Source organism: Saimiri boliviensis, chromosome 7, assembly GCF_048565385.1.
Source record: "Saimiri boliviensis isolate mSaiBol1 chromosome 7, mSaiBol1.pri, whole genome shotgun sequence".
Taxonomy (NCBI): Eukaryota; Metazoa; Chordata; class Mammalia; order Primates; family Cebidae; genus Saimiri; species Saimiri boliviensis.
Genome location: NC_133455.1, coordinates 76,349,466 through 76,373,881, shown reverse-complemented (window position 1 = coordinate 76,373,881; position 24,416 = coordinate 76,349,466). Strand labels below are relative to the sequence as shown.

The window sequence follows — 24,416 nt, the reverse complement described above, 5'->3', positions numbered from 1 at the left end:
TGCTGAATTGTGAGTCAATTAAATCTCTTTTCTTTATAAATTACTCCATCTTGAGCAGTTCTTTATAGCAATGTGAAACTGGGCTTATACATTGTGGAGAACCTACAGATATATCCTGTATAATGCTGAGTAGAAAAAGGAAGTTTCAGGAAATTGCAGGTAGTATAATGCCATATTTATAAAGCTCAAGCCAAACAAACTGAAAGAATACATTAGGTAAAGATGTACATTCAGCATCATTTTTTTCCTCAAGGACTTGCACATCCACTCTAGTTGGGTCCTAAAATGAATCCCCTGTAGATAGCAAGGGGTTTGTCTTTCAAGAACAATGATAATGTTATTGTTATTAAATTGGTGATGGATTTGGTAGGTAGTGGTTCATATTTATTTTATTATTTTGCTTTCTAACTATACCTATGTTACCTATTTTTATATGTATCAAATAATATGGAAGAGTCATATTGCATGAAATCAGTCATTTTTGAGATCATCTGGATTCTCAACAGATATAAGATACTATCTAGATTATCATGTCATCAGATAACATTTATATCCCATTTGCTATTTGTATCACAAATAGCTTGACGGCGGTGAAAGAAAGGAAACATCATAGATGACGCAAACAGTTACATCTCTCTTTAAAAACTTAGGTTCTTGGGTCTCTTAGAAATCAGAATATATATTAAGCATTTCGGTTGATAATGTGACATGTTGTTCAGTGCCTGCTGAGCCCTCTTCTTTTTTCCTTTATTCAATTTTAGAAGTGTTGGCAAGATAAGAATAAGGAAAATCAAACAAATCATCTGCCAAAAAAGCTCACATGTAAGGTAGGCAAATAGTGCTGAACTTCTGATTAACACAAGCAGATTGAAATCCTTATAACCTAAACCTCTCTAAGCACTGAGAATGGCAAGGGAAGAGCTTCAAGCATTTGAAGTGGCCTAGTAATATCAGGAACAATGATGTGAACATGAATCCAAGTGCTTGCCAAGTGCTGTGTATTTAACTGAAGAGATAATTGTATGCAAGTCTATGGAATCCCTGGGCAGATGAAAAGTGTGGAGTTTGGAAGATTATTAAATATTTTATAATGTTTTTTATATTCATGAAAGTATAATATAATTAGATCTTGGCTTAGTTTGTGCTTTTGACTGCCATTGTTAATTTTTTTATTCCAGAATTTTATTAACTCTCAACCCAGAGCCATTATTTTTCTTGTGAACCTCATACTTAGCTTTGGCTAAGTTTAAGGCTTTAGATGAAATAAAGAAATGAAACAAAAATAAAGAACTAGTTTTCCATTGCCTCATCAATAAGCATAGATTTTAGGTGTCATCCTGCTGACCCACCAGTCTTTGGTAGTTGTATTTCTTTTCTTCCCTCCCTTTATATTTTTTCCTCCTCCTTCCTTCCCTCTCACTTCTCTCTCTCATTCTCTTTTGTCTTCTCTCTTACCAATTGCTGGATGGATTTGTAGTTTCCTGAAATTCTTATTTACAGGACACTGTTTTTGGGAAGTGCTAACTTCTTTATATAACCGGGTATTTGAAGAGTTTGTATAATCTCTTCTCTGATACGTATGGTTAGGACACTAGATTACCAGGTTGTATTTTACTTCTCACTAGGGTACCTAGATATGGATGCCTTCACTTTTTCATTCACTTATTCATCCAATAAACGCATATATTGAGTACATACTATATATACCTGTGAGGCACGAACTCCTATGATACAAAGATGAGAATAATATATTTCCAGCCTCTAAAACTTTCACTCTCTGAAGGGATTGCCCAAGTTTATGATTTACAGGTGGGAACTGCCAAACATCTGAACTGTTAAGGTAATCTAAAAGTAAGCATGGATGTTATTCTTGGGAACATGGGCCTTTGTGAACTGTTCTCTCCAACTCCTTACTTCACTGTATTTGTGTTTGCTTTGGATACTTTGAGTAAATCTGAGGTCAGTTCTTAAACCTAGCCGTAAGAGCCTGGAGTTTCATTGAGTTAATATTTGGGGAAACTGTTTCACTTTTTTAGTGTGTGAGTGGGTATATCACGGGAAGGATAGTGTATGCTTCATGGATAGTGAAAGAATGTAGAAGAAATAGGTTTTTTCTTTTTTAAAAAAAACATGAAATTAAGACATTTGACACTTGTAGCTTTAAGAAGGGTAGCAGATTGTTTAAAATCTCGGCTATGTCTCATTTTTCTCAACTGATATAAAACACATATTTATGATTCTATTTTTATTGTCTGACTAAATTTCATAGCTTTCTCTCCTCATAGTCCTTCTGGATAGCCATGCATTCATCCATGCTTCTATCCATGCATGTTTATTGGCTGATGGTTAGGTACCAGACCCTCAAAGTACACAGGGCCCTTGACCTTGAATGGAACTTCAATTTTGTCCTTGGGTTCATATAGGAAAACTAAGATAAATACTATTTAAAAACAGTGAAGGTGGAAAATACGAATGATAGTAAGCATGCTGAGAAAGAGGCCTGTTTAGTCTGGACAGTATAAATCGAAACATAACCACATGATAGTTTGTTTAATAATCAGGAGTTTTCTGCATCCATATTTTATCAGTTCTAAAAGCAGTATCCATTTGACTTCAAATGCAGGATATGGCTAAGAGACAAATTCCTTTAAATATTGAAAGAATTTAAGATTGTTTTAGCTCTGAGCTTTGAGTTGAAAATTACAAGAACCATGCAGGCAATAATTACTCTTCAATAAACCAGGGAATTCTGTTTACCAGACTATCACTCTTTTGTTAACAAGAACATAAAGTATTATGGGATAACTGCATCCATGTACAAATATCAGGACTTCAGGTAAGTGACAGATGACTGCAAGACACTGAGAGAAATGTTTTAAAGATTTTAAAAATTGTCTTTACTATTTGTCTTCGTGCTCTTCAAAATGCAGCACTGTCTCTTTGCTGCTGAGCTGCATTTGTAACTGTATTAGTGAATATCTGATTTATATTTTGGAGGAGATCCAATGCATATACCCATATTAATGCAACACATGCAAAGATCAGGAGGTCCAAACATTGATTTCCACAGCAACTGACCTTTGTTTCTCTGGAGTTTGGTAGTATTTGCTTTCACTTCATATTAGCAAAACTTTTCTATTTAATGGTGTACATCATGGCACGTTATTATGAGAAATGTTATTTAGAAATGGCTAATTCCTATTTAGCAAAACTTCAACTTTCATGTAACTATTTTATGCTTCCCATATTCATGAAAAATAAAGGGAACTGGGAACATAAAAGAGAACATGAATAATTTTTTCCTAAATGATTATCTAACAATCATTTATTTAGCTATCAAAATGTCTTCAAACAACTAATTTTGAAAATGTCTGCATTTGTTTATGTGAGTATATGAATAGTGGGGAATATTTTTACAAACTAAAGTGTAGAAAAATGTTTGATTAAAAGTAAAATATTTTTATGTACATATATCTTTGGAGTTGTTTATTAAAATTGAAACCAACAAATGCCACACTCATATTCACTATGTTCTTTCTGTTAAAATGGAAGAGTTGTCTGCACTGCTATTCGAAGTCAACCTGTCCATCACAACATGGGTCTTATTACCTCTCATGAACTTTGGTCCTGCCATTCTCCCCTCTCACTCCTGAATCTTCCACTTCTCTCTCTCTACCAGCTCATTTCCATTACACTCACATTGTCCTGTATCTCCTCAACCCTAGGGGACCTCATAGCTGCTACCCAATTTTTGTTCTTCCTTTCACAGCAAAGCTTATTGGAAGAGGTTTCTAAATTCATTGTATCCAATGTCTTTATCTCACTCCAGAGGGTCTTCTGTTCCTCCCACTTTACTGTAGCTGCTGTTTTTAAGGTCACCAAGGCTTGCTTGCATGCTGCCAAGTGTAATGGTTACTTGTTTAAACTCATTTTATTCAACCCCTAAGCCGTAGTCAAAACTTTGGACTTAGTTGAGCATTTCCTTCTTGGAATACTTTCTTTCTGTTAGTCTCTGTGAGACCTTATTCTTCTGAATGGCACCTCCTTCTCAGTCTCCTTTGCTATCTCTTTTTCCTCTGTTCCACTTTAAAAGTTAGGGGTGCTTTAGATCTTGGGTCTTCTCTATTTATAATCTCACTCAGAGTTCTAAGGCTGTTGGCAAATAAAAATATAGCATCCTCAGTTAAATTTGAATCTCAGACATATTTTTTTACTGCAAACATGTTCCATGTTTTACACACATTTATTTATTTACTTATTCTATAAACTATCAGGACATACTTTATTATTATTTTAATCAAGATGGAGACTCACTCTGTAGCCTAGGCTGGAGTGCAGTGGCACAATCTTGTCCCATTGCAACCTCTGCCACCCGGGTTCAAGAGATTTTGATGCCTCAGCTTTCCAAGTAGCTGGGACTACAGGCACCTGCCACCATGCCCGGCTAATGCTTTTGTATTTTTATTAGAGACAGAGTTTTGCCAGTTAGCCAGGCTGGTCTCGAACTCTGGACCTCAAGTGATCTACCTGTCTCAGCCTCCCAAAGTGCTGGGATAACAGGCATGAACCACCACGCCCAACCAGGACATACTTTAGTATAGGTATGTCCTATGCAATGTTTTGGATATATATTAAATAATTTTTCATTATTTTGGAAATTCAAACTTGACTGGGTGTCTTATATTTTAGCTGGCACCCCTGCCCTGAGTGAGTTCATTCACATTCATGGTGTTAAATACTATCTATGTGCTCTAGATGTTACTTCTCTGGAAGCCTCAGGTTAGTCTTCCCAATTTCCTGTGTAACATCTTGGGCGTCTGTCTTCTCAAACTTAGTATGTCCCAAAGACAGTTACTCATTTCTACTTTCTCTCCATCATAGTAACTACACTGATACTCATCTGGTTTATTAAACCAAATATTTCTACTATGTCCTTGATTCCTGTCCTTTTTGCTACCCTCTTATCAAATCTCGGACCCAATTCCAATGACTTTATATCCAAAGTATATCACAAATATGTCTACTTGTCTTCCTCCCTACTGATAGCTTTATAGGTCAGGCCATCATCTTAACTTGCGTGGGCTATAGCCCCAGCATCCTAGCTGTTCCCCCTATCTCTACTACATTTACCTCCTACAACACTGTTTATGCAGCTGCAATTTTTTTTTTTTTTTTTGAGACGGAGTATCGCTCTTGTTACCCAGGCTGGAGTGCAATGGCGTGATCTCGGCTCACCGCAACCTCCGCCTCCTGGGTTCAAGCAATTCTCCTGCCTCAGCCTCCTGAGTAGCTGGGATTACAGGCACGAGCCACCATGCCCAGCTAATTTTTTATATTTTTAATAGAGACGGGGTTTCACCATGTTGACCAGGATGGTCTCGATCTCTCGACCTCGTGATCCACCCGCCTCGGCCTCCCAAAGTGCTGGGATTATAGGCTTGAGCCACCGCGCCCGGCTGCAGCTGCAATTTTTAATGTGATCTTTAAAAAACATAAATCAGATTATTTTAATTGCCTGGTTGTTTCAAAGCCTTCTCCACTTTCACTTTCCAGTGGCTTCCCTCTGTACTTTGAATAAATCCCAGTTCTTTTTCACGGTCAGTGGGCTTCTGTGGACTGACTCCTGCCAGGACCACTCTGCTGACTCATGCATACCGCCCCTCCCATACTGCCTTCTGTCTATTTCATTATTCCTATTCCTTTTATTTTGCCCAGAATATGCTTATATGCTCCCCTACCTTCTTCCTCCTCTTTCTCTTCCTCTACCTTCTTTTCCTTCTGATTCTTTGTCTGATTCTGATTCTGTTTCTTTCTTCCTTTTTTTTTTGGAAAAAAAAGAAAAAAAGAAAAGCAAAAGAAAGAAAAAGAAAAGAATGAAAGAGAGAAAGAGGAAAAGAAAGAGGGAGTCTTGCTTCATTGTCCAGGCTAGAATGCAGTCTAAAAATGGGTATTAAAAACCTCTTTTATGCCAATAATTGTGCTTAACAATGGAGTCAGGAAGGAATAAGGGAGGAAAATAGCAAACAAGCAGCCAACCAATATTTCATTTAAACCTGTGAAATGCTATGCAGTTACTGAGGAGTGATTTACTTCCAATTATGTAGTCACTTTTAGAGTAGGTGTGATGTGGTACTGAGAAGAATGTATATTTTGTGGATTTGGGGTGGAGAGTTCTGTAAATGTTTATTAAGTTTACTTGTTCCAGTCCTGGATATTCTTGTTAATTTTCTGTCTCGTTGATCTGTCTAATATTGACAATGTGATGTTAAAATCTCCCACTATTATTGTGTGGGAGTCTAAGTCTCTTTATAAGTCATTAAGAACTTGCCTTATGTATCTGGGTACCTTATGTATTGGGTGCATATATATTTAGGATCGTTAGCTCTTCTTGTTGCATTGATCCTTTTACCATTACGTAATGTCCTTCTTTGCCTCTTTTGATCTTTGTTGCTTTAAACTCTATTTTATCAGAGGCGAGAATTGCAACTCCTGCTTTTTATTATTATTATTATTATTATTATTTGCTTTTTTTTTTGCTCTCCATTTGGTTGGTAAATCTTCCTCCATCCCTTTGTTTTTCTGCTTCTGTTTCTTCTGTAACTTCTCCTTCTGTTGCTTTTGCTTCTCCTGTTTCTGCTGCTGCTGCTTTTCTTTTCCTCACCACTGGTTTATTTGGCTAAATCTTTCTCACCATCCTATCTAATGTTGTTTTAGCCCCCCAGGCACTGATCAATACTGAAAATGGTCACATTGGTTTATTTAGGTATTTGCTTATTTTCTCCCTTCTGGAACATACATTCCATGATGGAGGGACTGTGTTAATTCTATTAATTACTTTATTTACAGCTCCCGAAATAGAACACAGTAGGTACTCAATACATATTTGCCGACATTCGAATTAGTGATTTTCTAAAATAGATCTGTGCTACTATATAGCAAGAAAATTCCAGACTATAATCCCTTTTAGTATCAGAAAATAGAGAAAAAATAAAAACATTTTTACAGCTTTTTTTTTTTCTTCTCCTACTGGGACTTATGCTATAATGTTCAGGAGGATACGTTGGTGAAAAACAGCAATCAGCACCAACACAAACACTGGAAATGGTTTCATCTGCTGGAGTGAGCTGGATCTGTCCCCAGGGAAAAGCCTGGCATATTATAGCTAGTCAGGATCCTACAATAGATTGTCTTTCAAAGTCAAAATTCAACCTGTCAAGATGTGGAGAAAATGATTTGTAGCCTGAAGAGATGGCAGATTAATATTTCTGAAAAACGGTGCACTAAACCCCCTATAGCTACTTATTTGTTCTCCTATTAAGACCTCCCTTCCTCTGGTATAGGAAACGCTTTGCACAAAACAGCACATTTGCTTTGTATATAGACATTTCCCTTGCCCCAAGATGGGGTTTCCCAGTGAAGTGTAACATTCATTAGCCCCTTTGGACAATGCAGCCTGCTTAAACAGACCTATGTCTTTATCTCACAGATGCATTTCGGAATCAGAATGCACTGGGCGACTGGGGGAAGCTGTGATGTATGAAGCAGAAAGATTGATTTTTCACGAGGTACCTTGTACCTGGAGTAATGAGAGTGGCAAATTACTTGCTCACTGAACAGACATGACAGGAATGTCATAGAGTAAATTTATATTTATGCAAACACTCTGGGGTCACAGAGGTGGGAATCCACAAAGTGACCATATCTCTGGAAGATATCTCTTTAAATCACCAGTTTGCACTGGGAAGCCTACACTCAGCAAAGGCTGTATAATAGCTACCTAAAAACCAAATCTTCTAATGAATAATGTAATGCTCATGGTACAGTAAGAAATAGGATAAATTGTGGTGCCATTTTAAAATGAGAGTCTTCAACTCACAGGCTATTTTTGGTGTTCATCTTGGATTTTGTGGCAGTGGAACATAAAATATCTACTTTAATAGAGTAAAAGAAATGAAGTGATTTATCCTAGTCATCGTAGGCCTTTAGAACCTCTCATTTGGTAATAGAAAAAGTCAGCAGTTGATGGGGAAGTGGATAATTTTTCTGTGTGTAGGCAGCCCAATGCATATAGAACACATAAGTGTCTCAGAACATTTGGGGCAGACAAAACAATTTAAAAAGTCTCTAAATGACAGAAGGATATGGCTGTGGTATGCGGCAAAAACATTTCAAGATTCCCAACACAATGGTTGATACAATTCACTTTAAAAAGCACTGCTGATGCTTTTAGCTGTAAACTATTAAAAGAATATCAAAATAATTATTTTGTTCTGTTAATGAATTTAAAAGTCTTCTGATTTTAGCAGGTAGTCTTGGATTTAGAAAAGTTCTTTCCTGTTTGATATCCATCTGTTGATTATTCATCACTCATTTTTTGAGACCGTGGTTTGTGTCTGGAACTATGTTAAATGCAAGGTAGAGAGCAAAGAAACCAGCCAGTTTGTCAGCTTATTCCTAGTAACCCATATTGTAATATTAGATACATCCCGAGAAAATCAATGCTGTTAAGTCCAGTAGCACAGACCGAGTCATGGGGAACAAGGCAGAACACATTCTAGGAGAGGTGTTATTTGCCCATGTTTATCCCTTTGCTGCAATACTCAGTAGGGTCAGCTCAGTCTAGATATCCCTAAAAAACAATGGTGGCATTCTTTAACCTGGTACCTTATGAGGCAGCAGAAGGTGCATCTTCCTAAGTGCATCATGTGTGTTAGTGAAATCAGTAATTGTGTTACTTTTATTGGGTAGATTCCACCCATTATATCTACTCTGCAGATGGGAGATGAATGGAGAGGGAGTTGGGGTAACTTTCCTAAGGTCACTCAGATGGTTAGCAATCAAGGCCAGCCCATTGCTGCCGGAAACACAGTCTCCAACCACTCCAGGGGAGTTTAGCCTCCAATGGAGAAGGATAGGGCTAGAAAAGCTTTTGTTAAAAATAACTGAGTCTACCTTTGGAATAAAAAATAGGCCGTGAAATTTACCATGAAATAAACTAATATATGTTTATACTAGAGCGGAACTCAGGTATTTATTTCTGGGACCTATTCACTGAGAATCTGGTAATTACCACATGGCGGTCCACTCTGAAATTCCCTTCCTTTAGATTGTTTTGATTCTCCTTTGTGCCCACACCTTTTTTGCCTCCTACCTGTATTTGTTGGACTGGTGCATCCTTGCTTGGGGACCCTAACTTTTATTCAAAAAGTCTTTTTATCTACTTTTTCTTTTAAGTGCACCTTCTCACTGAGTTTTTAAATGAGTACATCATTTTAAAGCTTTGCAAAATGTGAGTTGTTATCTTTGGGTATTGGTTGTTCTTCTCTGCTTGTAGGAGAATGTGGCTATGATTGCTTCCTTCTGGTCTGTGTATTTTGTGTTTTTTTCCATGTGGTATGTTTGTAAGGTACAATTAAGATTTGAACTTACTTTCAGTGAGAAGGGTCCTGCACCGGAGCTCACGACTTTCCCTCTTTGCCAGTTACATTGATCCACCAGGCTCTAATCACCTAGGGACATTCTAGTTTGATCATTGCATCTTCCTGACCATTGTGTTACGCTACGCTCATAATAGCAATTAGCTAACTCTTGTGTTTTCTGTATGTCAGGCATTATTCTAAGTGCTTTATCTGTCTTAAGTGATTTTTGTAATAAGGCCAACTCTACTAGGTAGGAAGCAATATTTTCTGCATTTAACAGAGAAAAAGCTTCCATGTAGGTAATAGGCTGTCAAGGTAGACCTAGTACTCCAGACTTCCCTGCGAAATAGTTACTGACATATTGGAGTCAAATTCAGCGTGTCCTGGGGAGGGGCAGATAAATCTTCTTGAAACATTTAATGGTGAATTTCAGTATGGGACTTATTTCTTTACTTGGTCGTCTCTGTGACTCTTATTATTTTTTAGCTGTAGCAGCCACCCCCCACCTCCAGTTAATACACATCTACTAGTTGAGCATTTATTATGAACAGGTCCTGCTCTAAGCACTTTATATATTTGAATACATTTCATTGTCAAAGCCCTTTAAGAAAGCATTATTATTTTTCTTATTTCATAGTTGAATAAATTGAGGCAGTTGTTAATTATGCCCAATGGCCCAAAGTTAGCAAATGTCAAAGCTGGGATTTGAGTCCAGGAAGTCTTGTTCTCAAGTTTCCCACTATTCAGTGCTATCATTACATTATCAATTATAAGGTGGTTGTAATTATAGCTGAATTATGCCAGTAGCCCACAAATTAATGAACCATGCTATTTTATCCTTAAGTGCCTGTAATAGTTAACAATATAAAACAAAAGTCAAGAATCAATCCTTTTTTAAATGTACATCTCTTTCAATTAGAGTGTAAGCCTTTAGTGATTAACTCCAGTAAGTGGACACAGATGTGGACCACTGGGACCCACATGAGACCTTGCCACTGTGAGGAAAGGGCCTAGTGCTGGAGTCAGGCCTAATGTATGTTCTGAGGATCCATTCTGGTAGGCAAAGCATGGCACTTAGGGATAAGGCAAAAGCAATATAGCCAGAGTGCTGTTAAGGAGGGCAGTGGAAATGCAAGCGGGAAATCAGTGTGAAGAAACATTGTCTGGAGGTAGCAAAGACCAGGACTAAGTTTCAGAAACAGTACTCCATGGGGGAGTGGTGGTGAGGGAAGGGGGTCATAGAAAGAACAAACTGAGGTCTTCTTCAGGTGCCCCAGGAAAGGAATGAGGCCTGGGAAAATTGCAGCAGCTCAGTTTCCAGAACTGGGGCAACACATGCGAGCCAGACTAACAAATGCCATGTGACTCCCATAGCAACGGTATAGGTCTCCTTAAGTTTTTTATTCTGAATGCTAGGATTTAACCTAATGCCAGGAGGGAGGTCTGAGCCTAACGGAGGAGAAGATAAGTTCTGGCTTTGGAAAAAATGCTTTCTTCTTTTCAAAGGGAGTCCTTATCCACAGCATAGCCCCTCTCATTTATTACCCAACTATTTGACGTAACTATGGGGGTTATGTCTAGAGTTGAGTGCGTGCCATTGGTTATACATTCTATTTCCTTTCTGATTGGTTCTTGCGATGGAGTGAAGCTAGTATCCTTAGACATGCTGTCTAATGTGCACAGGAATACAAAATCTGAAAGGAGAAGAGACTCATTTTGTCTCCTATTCTATCTGTCTTGGAGGATCTATCATAGTATTCTCCTTAATCAGAAAGTGGGAATGAAACCTGTTCAGACATGACATAACACCCACACTCCAGTCACTGGCATGAATGGAGAAAAAAAGTGACACTTAAAAGTTCCAGTAGCAGAGAACTTCAAATTATTTCTGTTTACCATTGCAGACCATTATGTAGTTTTCCAGCATACCATTGCCTTCTGAGTTATATTTTAATGTAGTCATCAGTTTTCATTCTTCACACCTTCAGAAAGAAAGAGAGCAGAATCAGACAAACAGCAAAGGTGAACTGAGGTGGAGGACACACGCTCCCCAGATGGTCCACAAATTGGCTAGTATCCCCAAGTAGATTAAACCTTAATTGTATTATCATCTACATTTGATGTTTGTACAGTGTGGTGTCAGCAGATGGTATCAAGGGTTCTGTGAACTCGATTAATTTTGTACAATTCTCAGTATGGAAGGTGTAGGACTATGTTAGATAAATGAAAAAGGGCCAAAGCTGCCATGGACCCTGGCATTATGTCATTCTTCTCCCTGTGTGCAGAACAGCAACTACTGTGAATGCCAGGAACTCTTTCTATATTCTTTACCTGATGCATAGCACGCTCACTAGTTTTGCTATAGGATGATATGCTAGAAGGCACAAGAGATTCATAATCATGGGACCTGCATATGGGTCCTAAAGCTGTCCCTTATGGGTATACTCTGACTGGGCAAGTCACTTTACCCATCTAAGCCTCAGTTTCCCTATTTTTATAATATGTGTAAAAACATCTTATTCACTGTATTGAATTATGACTGTGAAATATTTCATCCATTTGAAAGAGGTTTGTAAAAATAAGAAACTAAATTTAGATGCTTCCTATGGTAGAAACAAATAAGTTTATTTACCAAGTATTGTTATACTTCAGTTAAGAAATGTGGCTGAATTTTATTAAGGAATGGAGTGAAAAACTCATAAAAGGAGGCAGGGTACCACAGCTGAAATGCTTTTGCTTTTATTTAAGCTTAGATGTTATCTTTTAGCTTCTTTTTTTTCTCTCTCTCAAATTATTCTTTATACTTTTATTATAACCCTCCTCATCATAGTACAAACATATTGCATAGTAGTTTTAAGATACAGTACATATTGGTAGCCTAGAGAACATCTTTTTGTCATGTTTTCTTTTGTATTTATATGGAGTATCATAGTGATTCAGAAATGGTAAAGTCTTTCTGAAAAAAGTTACAAACTCTGTACTTTATTGATACCAATCTTTCCATTGAGCTTCTCAACTTTTTAAGATAGCTTGATTAAAGATAAATTCTGAGAAATGCAATGCATCTAATGTTGAGAGAGGCATTCACTCGTGTCCTACTAAAAGAGCAACTACAAATATTTGGAAGTGCAAATCTTCAAAGAATGTTTTTCTATCTATGTTAACTGGAAGTAGTAGTGGTGTCATATGAGCTAGTGGCAAATACTTTATCCAAAGAACTTGTTGACTGGTTTTCTTTGGAGATGTTTGATCATCAAATGACAAAGATAATTTGTATGGATTTTCCATGTTTAAGCTGACGTCCTTTGCAGTTCCGCCATGCCTCGCTGGTACCTACTACATTAAGGGCAAACACTTCCATGTGGCTGTCACATCCTAAATATTCTGGGTCAGCTCCATTGTTCCAAGTTTACCTCTTATTCCTCCACTTAATACACTTTAGAGTTGAGTCAAATGCGATACTTGCCATTCACACTCTTGGCATATTCTATATTCTGTGTCTTTCCTCAGTCAGCTCTTTTGGCTTGACATTGGTTTCATCTATCTCTGTACATTAAAATCTTATCAATATGTTAAGGTTTACTTCAATTATTTCCTACTTCAGATCAAGGTTCAACATTTATTGAGGACCTACTTGGTGTAAGAAATAGTGAGAGTGCTTCACATATGTTATCTAATGCAGCTACCAAAACTGTGGGGTAACTGGTATTCAGAAGAATCTGTTCATTCTATATGAGTTTTTCCAACTCAAGGGTTAGAGAAGATCAGAATATTGGTAATTTTCTATTTTTTAATTTCATAGATAGAAAAGCTGCATTAAAGTAATTTGCTTCAGTTTAAAGAACCAAATGTGGGTGAATACATACTTAGACTCAAACTGGAAGCTTTTATTCGTCTGGTGTTTTGCGTTATTGGTCAAAATTTCATGAGGGCACCTTTTGACGCCTTAAATTTAGTATCTCTTTCTAAGCCACTGTAATCCCGTCTTCAGTATTCATACATCATTCTCTTACTTACATGAGCTCACAAATCTTTTATTCCTCTATTACAAGTTATTTGAAGGAAGCAGTAAACTGAGGCTTGCTGATTTATCCATTATAGTGTCCACCGTGGGGCCTTGCATAAGATGAAAAATTAATAATTGCTGTTTTGGGTGCCTATATCGTATTTCCACAAATCAAACTTTGAGTAAGCAGCTGCATTTTTCTTATGTTTACATAAGTGTGTCTGTGGTGCCTAATAATTATGCTATTCCAATGACACATGTGTAGTAAATAATGCCTTAACTATGTGGTTTCAGGCTAAGTCCTTTTTGAATTTAATTAAGATAATGCCATTATGTTGTTTTCTCTATGAAAATTAATGAAAAACAATACATTATCATAAACCTGTAATCTACTTATTAGCTGAAAGATGAAATTTTTTTTGTTTACTATACCATCATCAAACCCCAAATTAAGAATTTACAACTGTAATCAGATTATGGGCTCCATGGGTGCAGGCAAGGACCTTGCCATTTTCACAGATATATTGCCAGTGCTTAAAATAACAGTAGATGTTTAATAATGTTTGTTGAATCATCAGGTTGTAGTTTCATTGGAGGATGAACCTTTGGCTTTGTAAATAATGTATTATTAAGATTAAAACTCAAGAGACATTTTTATATAGGTTGTTTCTTTTAATCCTTACAACAACCTTGTGAGGTAGTTAAGGCAAGTATATTACCTTTATTGTACAAAATAATCAGTGGAGGCTCAAAGGGATTAAATGATTCCACAAATCATCTACCTAGACAGGTGATCAAGTCTTGAATCCAAGTGTTGTTACTCCTAATCTTGCATTCTTTCTGTGTTATGTAGCAAGTAAAATATATAAACATAGCATAGGGCACTTGCAAGCAAATAAAGTTAGGCAGTTTTTAAGGTGCTTTCTGGAAGGTTACATGTAATAAATTGGAGAGAATTTGACATTTGAAAGATGGTACCAACAGAGAAGCAATGGTACTGATCTTGGTGAAAGAGTCTAAATTTGAGCCAGTTCTGAATTGTCTTTTAAGCCTTACACTAGGAGAAAAACTAAGCATAGCCGTTTTATTCTTTTACTCCTTTTGCCTCCATTTCTAAGCTCATCTGAACCATAAGCTATTTAAGGCTTCAGAATTTTATCAAAGTCTTCTAAATATCCTTTTGTACTCTTTTTTTTTTTTCTATCAACTGAAAAAACCAGCTGACTTGTTTGGTATTTTTATACCTTGTGCTTTATTGTTTTCCTCCAGTGTTTTTCTTCCGACGTCGAAGTGCAGATGCTGTGATTGCTGCTTCTCGCTCAAGACATCTGTTTTTCAGTAGGGCCTTTTCTTTCTTTCATTCTCAATTATAATCTTTATGTGCCACTGCTAAAGTATAGAGTGGAAATATCAGATCCTGTCCTTGCAATAATAAATACTCTGTGTTTAGCCTCTGGATTCTCCCATGGAGGGCAAACTTAGTTTAAGTTGCATTTGTACATTAAACATCTTTAAATCTAAGGACTTTAAAGTATGCTTATAAGCCCAATTATTTCATATAATGACACTCATTTAAGGCCCATGAGTCTAGGCAAAATTTTCAATGTGGATAAATAAGAAGCACAGGGAAAATAACCTAGATTTTTTTTTTTTTTTTTTTTTTTTTTTTTGGTCTTCATATGCTCTCTTCCTGCTTTTTTTTTTTTTTTTTTTTTTTTGATTCAGGTAATAGTTTAGACAGTCTAGGAGTAAAAAGTGCTGTTGGTTCTAAAACCTACTCAGAAATAAGATGGCTTAGAACTGAAGCCATACCCTGGATGCCCACAGACTGTATTTGGCGTGCAGAATGTTCTCAAAAATGAGATCAATCGATAACATTTAAAAATGATCAGTTTCAGATATGATTCTGGATTTCTGGCTCCTGAAGGAAAATGAGAGGAGGGGGTGGTACGAGACTCCCCTTCCCATGTGTCCTCAATGGGCTGAAGCTGAAAGGTTTCTGGAGTTGAATTGGGCAGTGAGATGACTGAGCCCTCACTTCACTGAGTTGCCTGCCTGGCTCCTACTGGCCCCATCATATATTTGTAGTCAGTTTTTTCTATATAGTCATAAGCTTATTATGTTTTTGCTGATGATGAACTGTACATACATCCAGTGGTGGTTCCCTAAGATTTAATATGCTATTTTTACTGTACTTTTTCTATGAAATTAGATATACTCAGATACACAAACATCACTGTGTTACAGTTGCCTACAGGTTTGTGGTAGGTTGTACTATACAGGTTTGTGTCAGTACACTCTATGAGGTTCACACATTAAAATTGTCCAATGATGAATTTCGTAGAATGTATCTTGATCATTAAGCAATGCATAACTGTTTATTTATCATTCTATTGACAAATAATCAGCTAAATTTATATTCTAGCCATAATTTCTCTCTCTCTCTCTCACTCTCTCTCTCTCTCTCTCTCCCCCCCTCTCTCCCTCCTTCCCTCGCTCTCTCTCTCTCTCTTTAGCATTTTAAACAAACCCATGGCCAAGGCAATTTTTTTAATAGGTCCAGAAAAAAATTTAGTAGGAATTATTTTAACATATTCTATTTTACATTATGGAAATATGACATTCGAATCATTGCTTTCATTATCAAACTTTTTTTTTTGACAGGTGGCACAGCTAGCTGAGGGTGTATTTTAGGGGAAAAAAAAGACAATTGAATTATTTTGTAGTTGGAGGCATGGGCAAGGGGGGTCTGCAGGCAGTAAACTGCCCCTGCAGGTGGGCTGAGAGCTAGGGCTGAGCCTCAGGTGGGTCTCCTGTTCCCTGTGCTCCCCTGCACAGCAGCCTCTCCCATGGACTCCGGGACTGCCACAGGAGGGGTAGGATGGGAGGGGCTGCTGCAGCTGTTCACTTGGGCAGGATGCCAGAGGTCTCAGATACCGGCTTCCCACTGAGGGTCGGGATCTTCACGACCATGACTCTCGTGGAGCTGGTGTGGCTGAAGGAGCTGGAGCCCATGCCAGAACCAAAGCTGGATCCCAGGCAATAGCTGAGGCCAGGGTTTGTGAGGCTCCCTGGGCCAAGCTCAGCCCACCTGCATAGCCGCTGGTGGCCTTTGTATGGATACTCATGTTCTGTATTCCAGACTCCAGCCAGCTCTCCTCGCCCTCCAGCAGCTTCCTGTAGGTCACGCTCTCATTGTCCGGGGCCAGCTTGACGTTCATCAGCTCCTGGTACTCACGCAGTTGCCTCACCATGTTGTGCTTGGCCTGTTGCAGGGCAGCTTCCAGCTCGGACAGCTTGGTATTGGAATCTTTAACGACCAGCTGCCCGTGCTGCTTGGCATCTGTGATAGCAGCCTCCAGGTATGCCGTCTGGCCTTTGAGACCCTCAATCTCAGCCTGGAGCCAGCTAATGTTCCGGTTCATCACGGAGATCTCAGTCTTTGTGCACTGAGGTCATCCCTATGCTTCCCAGCCAGCATCTGCAGCTCCTTGTATTTGATCTGGTACATGATCTCAACCTCAACCCGGCTGGGTTGGCAATCTCGTACTGTGCCCTGACTTCAGCGACGACGCTGCCCATGCTTAGGGAGTGACTGTTGTTCATGGATAGCACCACAGTTGTGTCCGAGATCAGGGACTGCAGCTTCCAGATCGCCTCTTCATACAGCTGCCTGAGGAAGCTGATCTCATCAGCCAGCCCTTCCAGGCGAGACTCCAGGTCTACCTCGTTTATGTAAGCTTCCTCCACATTCTTCGCGATGAGGACAGATTCATTCTCCATCTCTGTACGCTATTGATCTCATCCTCTTACTTGTTCTTGAAGTCCGCCACCAGCCCCTGCATGTTGCCAAGTTCCGCCTCCAGCTTCAGCTTCTCCTGGCTCAGTGTCTTCAGCTGCCACCTCAGGTTGTTGATGTAGCTCTAGAATATGTTGTCTGTATTGCTCCAAGCCATCTTCTGGGGCTGCAGGACGCTCCACTTGGTCTCCAGCATCTTGTTCTGCTACTCCAGGAATCGTATCTTATCTGTGAAGGAAGCAAACTTGTTGTTGAGGGTCTTGATCTTCTCCTTCTCCTGGGTGTGCAGGGCCTGGATATTGGGGTTCACCTCCAGGTTAAGGGAGCTTAGCAGGCTCTGGTTGACCATGTAGGTGGTGATGAATTCCATACTCCTGGCCCTACCATATCCTCCACCCAGGCCACCCTGGAAGCTGCTGCTGACCTCTCCGGAGAAGCTTAAGGAGCTGGTGTGGACGTGAGACCCACTCATGTAGGAGTGCCTGCTGAAGGCCCAGGGGCCAGAGGTGCTCACCTCGTAGGACTTCTGGGTCATGCTGATGTACGTGGTGGAGGCAGGAGTGGAGGTAGGCGGGCTGAACCAGGTGGAGATTCCAGAAGGAGCAGAGAAGCTACTGCTTCTTCATTATCAAACTTTTAATGGAAAGAACTTTGGGCCTGAAGCTGGAAGAACTTTTTAAACATTTTTTTGAGACAGGGTCTTGCTGTGTCACCCAGGCTGGAGTGCAGTGGTGCCATCACACTTTACTGCAGCCTCCAGCTTCTGTTTTTAAGTGATCCTCATTCTTTGGCCTCCCAAAGCATTGAGCCACAGCATGAATCACTGTGCCCAGTGGATAACTGGTTTTGAGTTCTGGCTGTGCTATTTACTAACTTTGACTTTGAACAAGTCACTTCCCTTCTCTGAGCCTGCTCCCTCATCTCTGCAAGAGGGATGATTCCATCTGCCAGCCTCATGATCATGTGAACCAAAGATGATCACAGATGTAAAAGTTCTTAGTCTACCATATGGCACTATGCAAAAGTAAGTTACTTTGTGGGGAAATAGAGCTATAGCGTATGGTTGGTCAAGGAGCTTAGCTTCTATTTACAGATACAAGACTTACATATAATATAAACAACAATTGAAAGCATTCTACTGCCTACAAAAAGTAGAGTCATTAAAAGTTATTGGACATAAGAAAATGTGTGTGATCATGCAGAGTAACCAAACTCAAAATTAAAAGGACATCTGTAGTGTTTCTCCCATTTATTTATTTTATTCAACAAATACTTATTCTGTACCTACTCTGATAAGAAACATCATAAATGCTGGAAATAAAGTAGTGAAATAGAAGGCATAGGTTTGTGCTCTTATAGCAGATTGTATTCAAGTAGGGGGAGAGAGGAACAGTACACAGGTAAGCAAATAGGTTAATACGGTTTCAAATACTGTTTAGTGTCAGGAAGAAAATAAATGCAGCTTATATGGCAGAGCCAGTAAGCAGAGCTGTTCCCATTATGACTCTTGCCATCTTATCTGCTATTCTTCATTTTTATGGTTGTAACATAGACATAAAGTTTACCATGTTAGCTTTTTTTGTACATTTCATCGGCATTAAGTACATTCACAATATTGTACATTACCACTATGTGTTCCAGAACTCTTTTAAAAATCATCCTGTACAAAAACTGTGTTCATTACATAATAACTCACCATTTCCCCCTCCCTTTAGCTCCTGGTAATCTCTATTCTACTTTCTGTTGCAATACATTTACCTATTCTAGGTACCTCTCAGGTAAGTATAATCATATAGTATTTGTACTTTTGTGTCCGGCTTATTTTGCTTAACATGTTCCAAGTTCATTTATGTTACAATTTCTTCCTAAGGCTGAGTAATATTCCACTGTGTGTGTGTGTAACACACACACACACACACACACACACATATCATAATTTGTTTATTCATTTACCCTATTACCTATTTTAGTATGCCTTGGTAATAAGTCTCATTTGTAGACTACTACAAAGTTTGTGAAGTACTTTCATGTCTATTGTACATTGCAAGAAGAGTGTTAACTTGGGGATTACTGGTTAAATTGTTGCTAAACAGTAGTGATATCTGGCGCTGTTGATTTGTGTAGTATTCTACCTGACGTGTCTTGAACTCTTCTCCCTAGCAATTGAAATAATAGGATATCAATTGGGAGGAAATAAGGTCACTAGGTTTTCAGCAAATACAAAATGATGATGGCTGTAGTTTGGACGAGTCCTTCATATCCCCGTAATGTAGGGCTTTCCTCAGGGTGTTCTTTGGAGAATTTTTAGAAAATAGACCCAGGTAATAGGCTTCCACCACCACCTTGGGGCATAATTTCACAATAGAATACATCTTACCATTGGGGAAATTTCTCAAGATTGAACATTTAACCACTTGACTGCTGTTTTGCTGTATGATTGCATACTGCAGGAAAATACCTGCATCATGATCAAGGAAACCAAATTCATCCACAAGGAAAATGGTAGGGGTGGACCAAAGTGGCTGATGGCAAAGAGAAGTTAGAGTAGTGACTATTATGTGATTGATTTTATTCCTGCAGGGAAGTCCAAGATAGTAGAAAGAGTGAAAAAGTGAGATTCTAAAAGGAACGGAAATCTTGTTGCAAAAGGAACAAGTCAGAAAGCAGTATGTTATCGAGGCTTACTGTAGACAGGTTTGTAGCACAGATTGGTTGCTGCTTTGGTTCTTTTTGTTTGTTTGTTTTTTCTTTTTATTTTATGTATTTATTTTTTAAATTGCATTTTAGGTTTTGGGGTACATGTGAAGAACATGTAAGATTGTTGCATAGGTACACACATGGCAGTGTGATTTGCTGCCTTCCTCCCCTTCACCTATATCTGGCATTTCTCCCCATGCTATCTCTCTCCACCTCCCCACCCCCCTTCCCTCCCCCATTTTCCCCCAACAGACCCCAGTGTGTAGTGCTCCCCTTCTTGTGTCCATGTGTTCTCATTGTTCAACACCTGCCTATGAGTTGAGTTCTCAGTTGCTTAAGCTGTTAGCCGAAACCTGAATATGGTGCTTTGTTATATTAAAATCTGATAATGTTCTACCTTTCCCTCAAAGATGGCTCATTAAGGTGTATGAAGTAATGTACAAATATCAAACACATATAAGGACTATGAATAAAACATAGTTATAAAAGTGTGTTGGTCCCAGTATCACTGCCTCTCTCTCATTGTGCTTTGTGAAGTTGCTCTGCTCAGGCATTTAATGCTAGTGCACATCATGGTCCAAAATTTTTTCTTAAACTATTATACTCAGAGAAAAGTATGAACTCTAGTGATTAAACAGTCTCTTGTTGGACTCTTTTTTTTTTTTTTTTTTTGGTTTCTTTTGAGGACATAGAATTGCATTCCTTTCGACACATAACTGCTACTATCTTTTTTAAACAATTTGCATTTACAATTTTTGATGGTACGGTTGAAATATGTTGATGTTGGTGCTTTAGAAAGACGGTTATATGAGCAGAGGCCTTTGAATATGCAACTTTAGTTCTTCAGTTCACTTACCTCTGAGAACAATCTGTCCTGAAGGGAGGTTCCATGTTGTAATGTTTTGCTGGTAGAGCTATTTTTCTTTCTTGAATGCGTGCTGTTAACTAGCTAGTGTTGGCTGGCATACTGACCATACTGGATGGTTAAATGCATAAAATGGAGACTCCTTCATATCTGTAGGTGTAACTACAGTGAGAATAAATGTTCTTGGACCACAAACTTTATCCTAACAAATAACTCCTAAAGATTGTTTTTATTGTTATCACTCATTCTTCCACTCCTTTGCTAGCATGCAGGAGAAGAAGCTGAGGTGAAGTGGATTTCTTCTGTGCCTCATTTCCCAAGAGAACAGGTATACTAGAGCAAAAGGAATAAAAGTCTTAACTAGTCCCAATGGTAATAGAGTGAAGAAATATTTAGCACTGGTTCGATTACCATAGCTTATTTCCATTAATAAAAGTCTTATTTGCATTATAAAAGTCTTATTAAAAAGAAAGAAAATATTTTATTATGAATCTTACATACAGAACCTAAGTTATGTGCAGAGTTCTCTCTCTTTTTACCATATATAATCACAAAATTAAATATAAGGCTTGTGATTTAGCCATCTATAAAGCGATACATATAATTGGAAGTTTTCTTTCTTATTCTATATAAGGGTGCTCTACCTAACATTTGTGAAATATAGCCATTGCCAGATCATGCAGGAGTGGAAGCTTTGTGGATTGTTTACAGGTCTGCACATTAGCTGCTTGTCTTCTACCACTTGTTTCAATCCATATTGTGACAAAGTGTCATTGTGTTAAGAGGGTAGGACAAGGTAATCCCAAATTTTCTAATTGTTAGTACTTTTGCCTGAAGTTTTTGTAGAAGAGGACAAATATAAAACATGGTTTTGTGTTGTCTAGATCTCAATTATCTAGCCCTTTCCTTTACAAATATCATCATGATTTGGTGGACACATGTATTTCCTATTAAATCACAAAAATTATATTTATTTTCTTTATTTTTTATTTTTACTGAACTTTGGGCTTTGGGGTACGTGTTCACTTCCTGCATCCTGCAGGATTGTTGCATAGGTACATACATGCCATGGTGGTTTCCTGTCTCCATCCCCCCTGTCACCTACATCAGGCATTTGTCTCAGTGTTATCGCTCCCCATCCTCCTGCCCCCTGTTGTCCCTCCTCTCGCCTCTCCTCCACCCCCTTACCCCCTACCTACCCCAGTGACTATTGTTCCCTTCCCTGTGCCCAAGTGTTCTCATTGTTTATCACCCACCTGTCAGTAAAAGCATGTGGTGTTTGGTTTTTTGTTCTTGTGTCAGTTTGCTGAGAATGATGGTTTCCAGATTCATCCATGTCTCTACAAAGGATGGGAAGTCACTGTTTTTTATGGCTGCATAGTATTCCATGGTATATTTGCCACATTCTCTTGGTCCAGTCTATCATTGATGGGCATTTGGATTGGTTCCACATCTTCGCTATTTTAAACAGTGCCACAACAAACATACATGTGCATGTGTCTTTATAATAGAATGATTTACAATCCTTTGGGTATATACCCAGTAAGGTGATTGCTGGGTCAAATGGAATTTCCATTTCTAGATCCTTAAGGAATTACCACATTGTCTCCACAATGGTTGAACTAATTTACACTCCCACCAACAGTGTAAAAGTGTGCCTTTTTCTCCACATCCTCTCCAGCATCTGTTGTCTCCAGATTTTTTAATGATTGTCATTCTAACTGGTGTGAGACGGTATCTCAATGTGGTTTTGATTTGCATTTCTCTAATAACCGATGATGATGAGGATTTTTTCATGTTTGTTGACCTCATAAATGTCTTCTTTTGAAAAGTGTCTGTTCATCTCCTTCACCAAATTTTGAATTTTTTTTTTTTTTTGGTAAATCTGCTTTAGTTCTTTGTAGATTCTGGATATTAGCCCTTTGTCTGATGGATAGATTGTAAAAATTTTTTCCATTCTGTTGGTTGCTGATTCACTCTAATGATTATTTCTTTTGCTGTGCAGAAGCTCTTAAATTTAATTAGATCTCATTTATCTATTTTGGCTTTTGTTGTCATTGCTTTTGGTGTTTTAGTTATGAAGTCCTTGCCTATGCCTATGTCCTGAGCAGTTTTGCCTAGGTTTTTTTCTAGGTTTTTTATGTAGTTAGTTCTTATGTTTAAATCTTTAATTCATCTGGAGTTCATTTTTGTATAAGGTGTAAGGAAAGGGTCCAGTTTCAGCTTCCTGCATATGGCTAGCCAGTTTTCCCAACACCATTTATTAAACAGGGAATCTTTCCCCGTTGCTTGTTTTTGCCTGGTTTGTCAAAGATCAGATTGTTGTAGATGTGTGGTGTTGCTTCTGAGGTCTCTGTTCTGTTTCATTGATCTATATCTCTGTTTTGGTACCAGTATCATGCTGTTTTGATTACTGTAGCCTTGTAGTATAGTTTGAAGTCAGGTAGTGTGATGGCTCCAGCTTTTTTTTTTTGGTTAAGATTGTCTTGGCTGTGTGGGCTCTTTTTTGGTTCCATATGAAGCTTGAGGTGGTTTTTCCAGTTCTGTGAAGAAGGTCAATGGTAGCTTCAATTAAGTAGCTTTAATATATTTTACATTTTAGCTTGGTTAGACTCAAATTTTTTATGGCTTATTTTTTGATATCCTACATATCTTATTACAGTGGTTCATATGAAATCTCATTTTTGGTCATACTATATAATTGTACCATCTCTTCCTTATTTATTTTTCTTTGGGAAGACAGATTTGGACCCTGGAGTAGATAATTAATAATATAAAACAATAAGCAATTGATAAGGACAGGAGCACTGAATACAAAACAGAAATGCAGAGAAAGAATGTAGTTTAGGGTTAAGACTGTGAAATGGAAACAGACATGAAATTTAAATGTGATGGATGCACCCTCCTCAAACTATCTATAGCCACTGAGAAAAGAGCAAAATGTCTAAACAGGGCATGTGAGAATGAAAGATATACAGTTAGCTTTATCTATATTATGCTCATTCTTTACAACAATACCACCAATATGTAATAATATTTGTACATTCCATATGTGTGCATTGAGACTTGATGTTAAGTAAACCTGACAAATTTTCTTAGCTATTATTTGTTGGAGTCCAGTATATTGTTTGGTTTTTCTGACTTACAAGTCCATGCTCTGAGAGATGGACCTTTAAAAAAATAGTAACACCTCTGATTTTTTCACATATCTTTCTTTAAGTTCAAACTTTCCCACGATTTCTTGTTTATTCTAATGACATTTCTGTTTGTAAAAAAAAACAGATGAGATTCCCATTTTATACATAGAAAATGATGGAAAGTGATTCACTTGTAATAATAGATGCTTGGTGATACAGCTTAGCCTTGATCATTTCAGGTGTTTTTCTAGGGTTCTCATAAATCTTAAATGATTGCTTTATCTTTGCTATAGCATTGTTTTCTGTTTTGGATGTTAGAGCTTGGCACTTTGGAATATTGTGTTTCTGGATAAATCATTTAAATGATAATACATTTCTATTCCATGTCATTTCAATCTGTGGGTGGTAAAGGTATTTTCACAAATCCAGTGATTTGGCTATACACTGCTATGCATTAAGCAATAGTGCTCCTGAGTTTTTGTACCCACCAAAA

At 38.1% G+C, this 24,416-nt stretch overlaps 1 protein-coding gene and 1 pseudogene across 4 annotated transcripts in view; one reads left to right on the top strand and one right to left on the bottom strand.

The window, feature by feature from the left end:
* Positions 1-24,416, top strand: part of TAFA2 (TAFA chemokine like family member 2) — a 545,001-nt gene that overhangs the window by 345,480 nt on the left and 175,105 nt on the right. The window lies entirely within an intron of this gene.
* LOC101047775 (keratin, type II cytoskeletal 8 pseudogene) lies at positions 16,330-17,208 on the bottom strand (annotated as a pseudogene).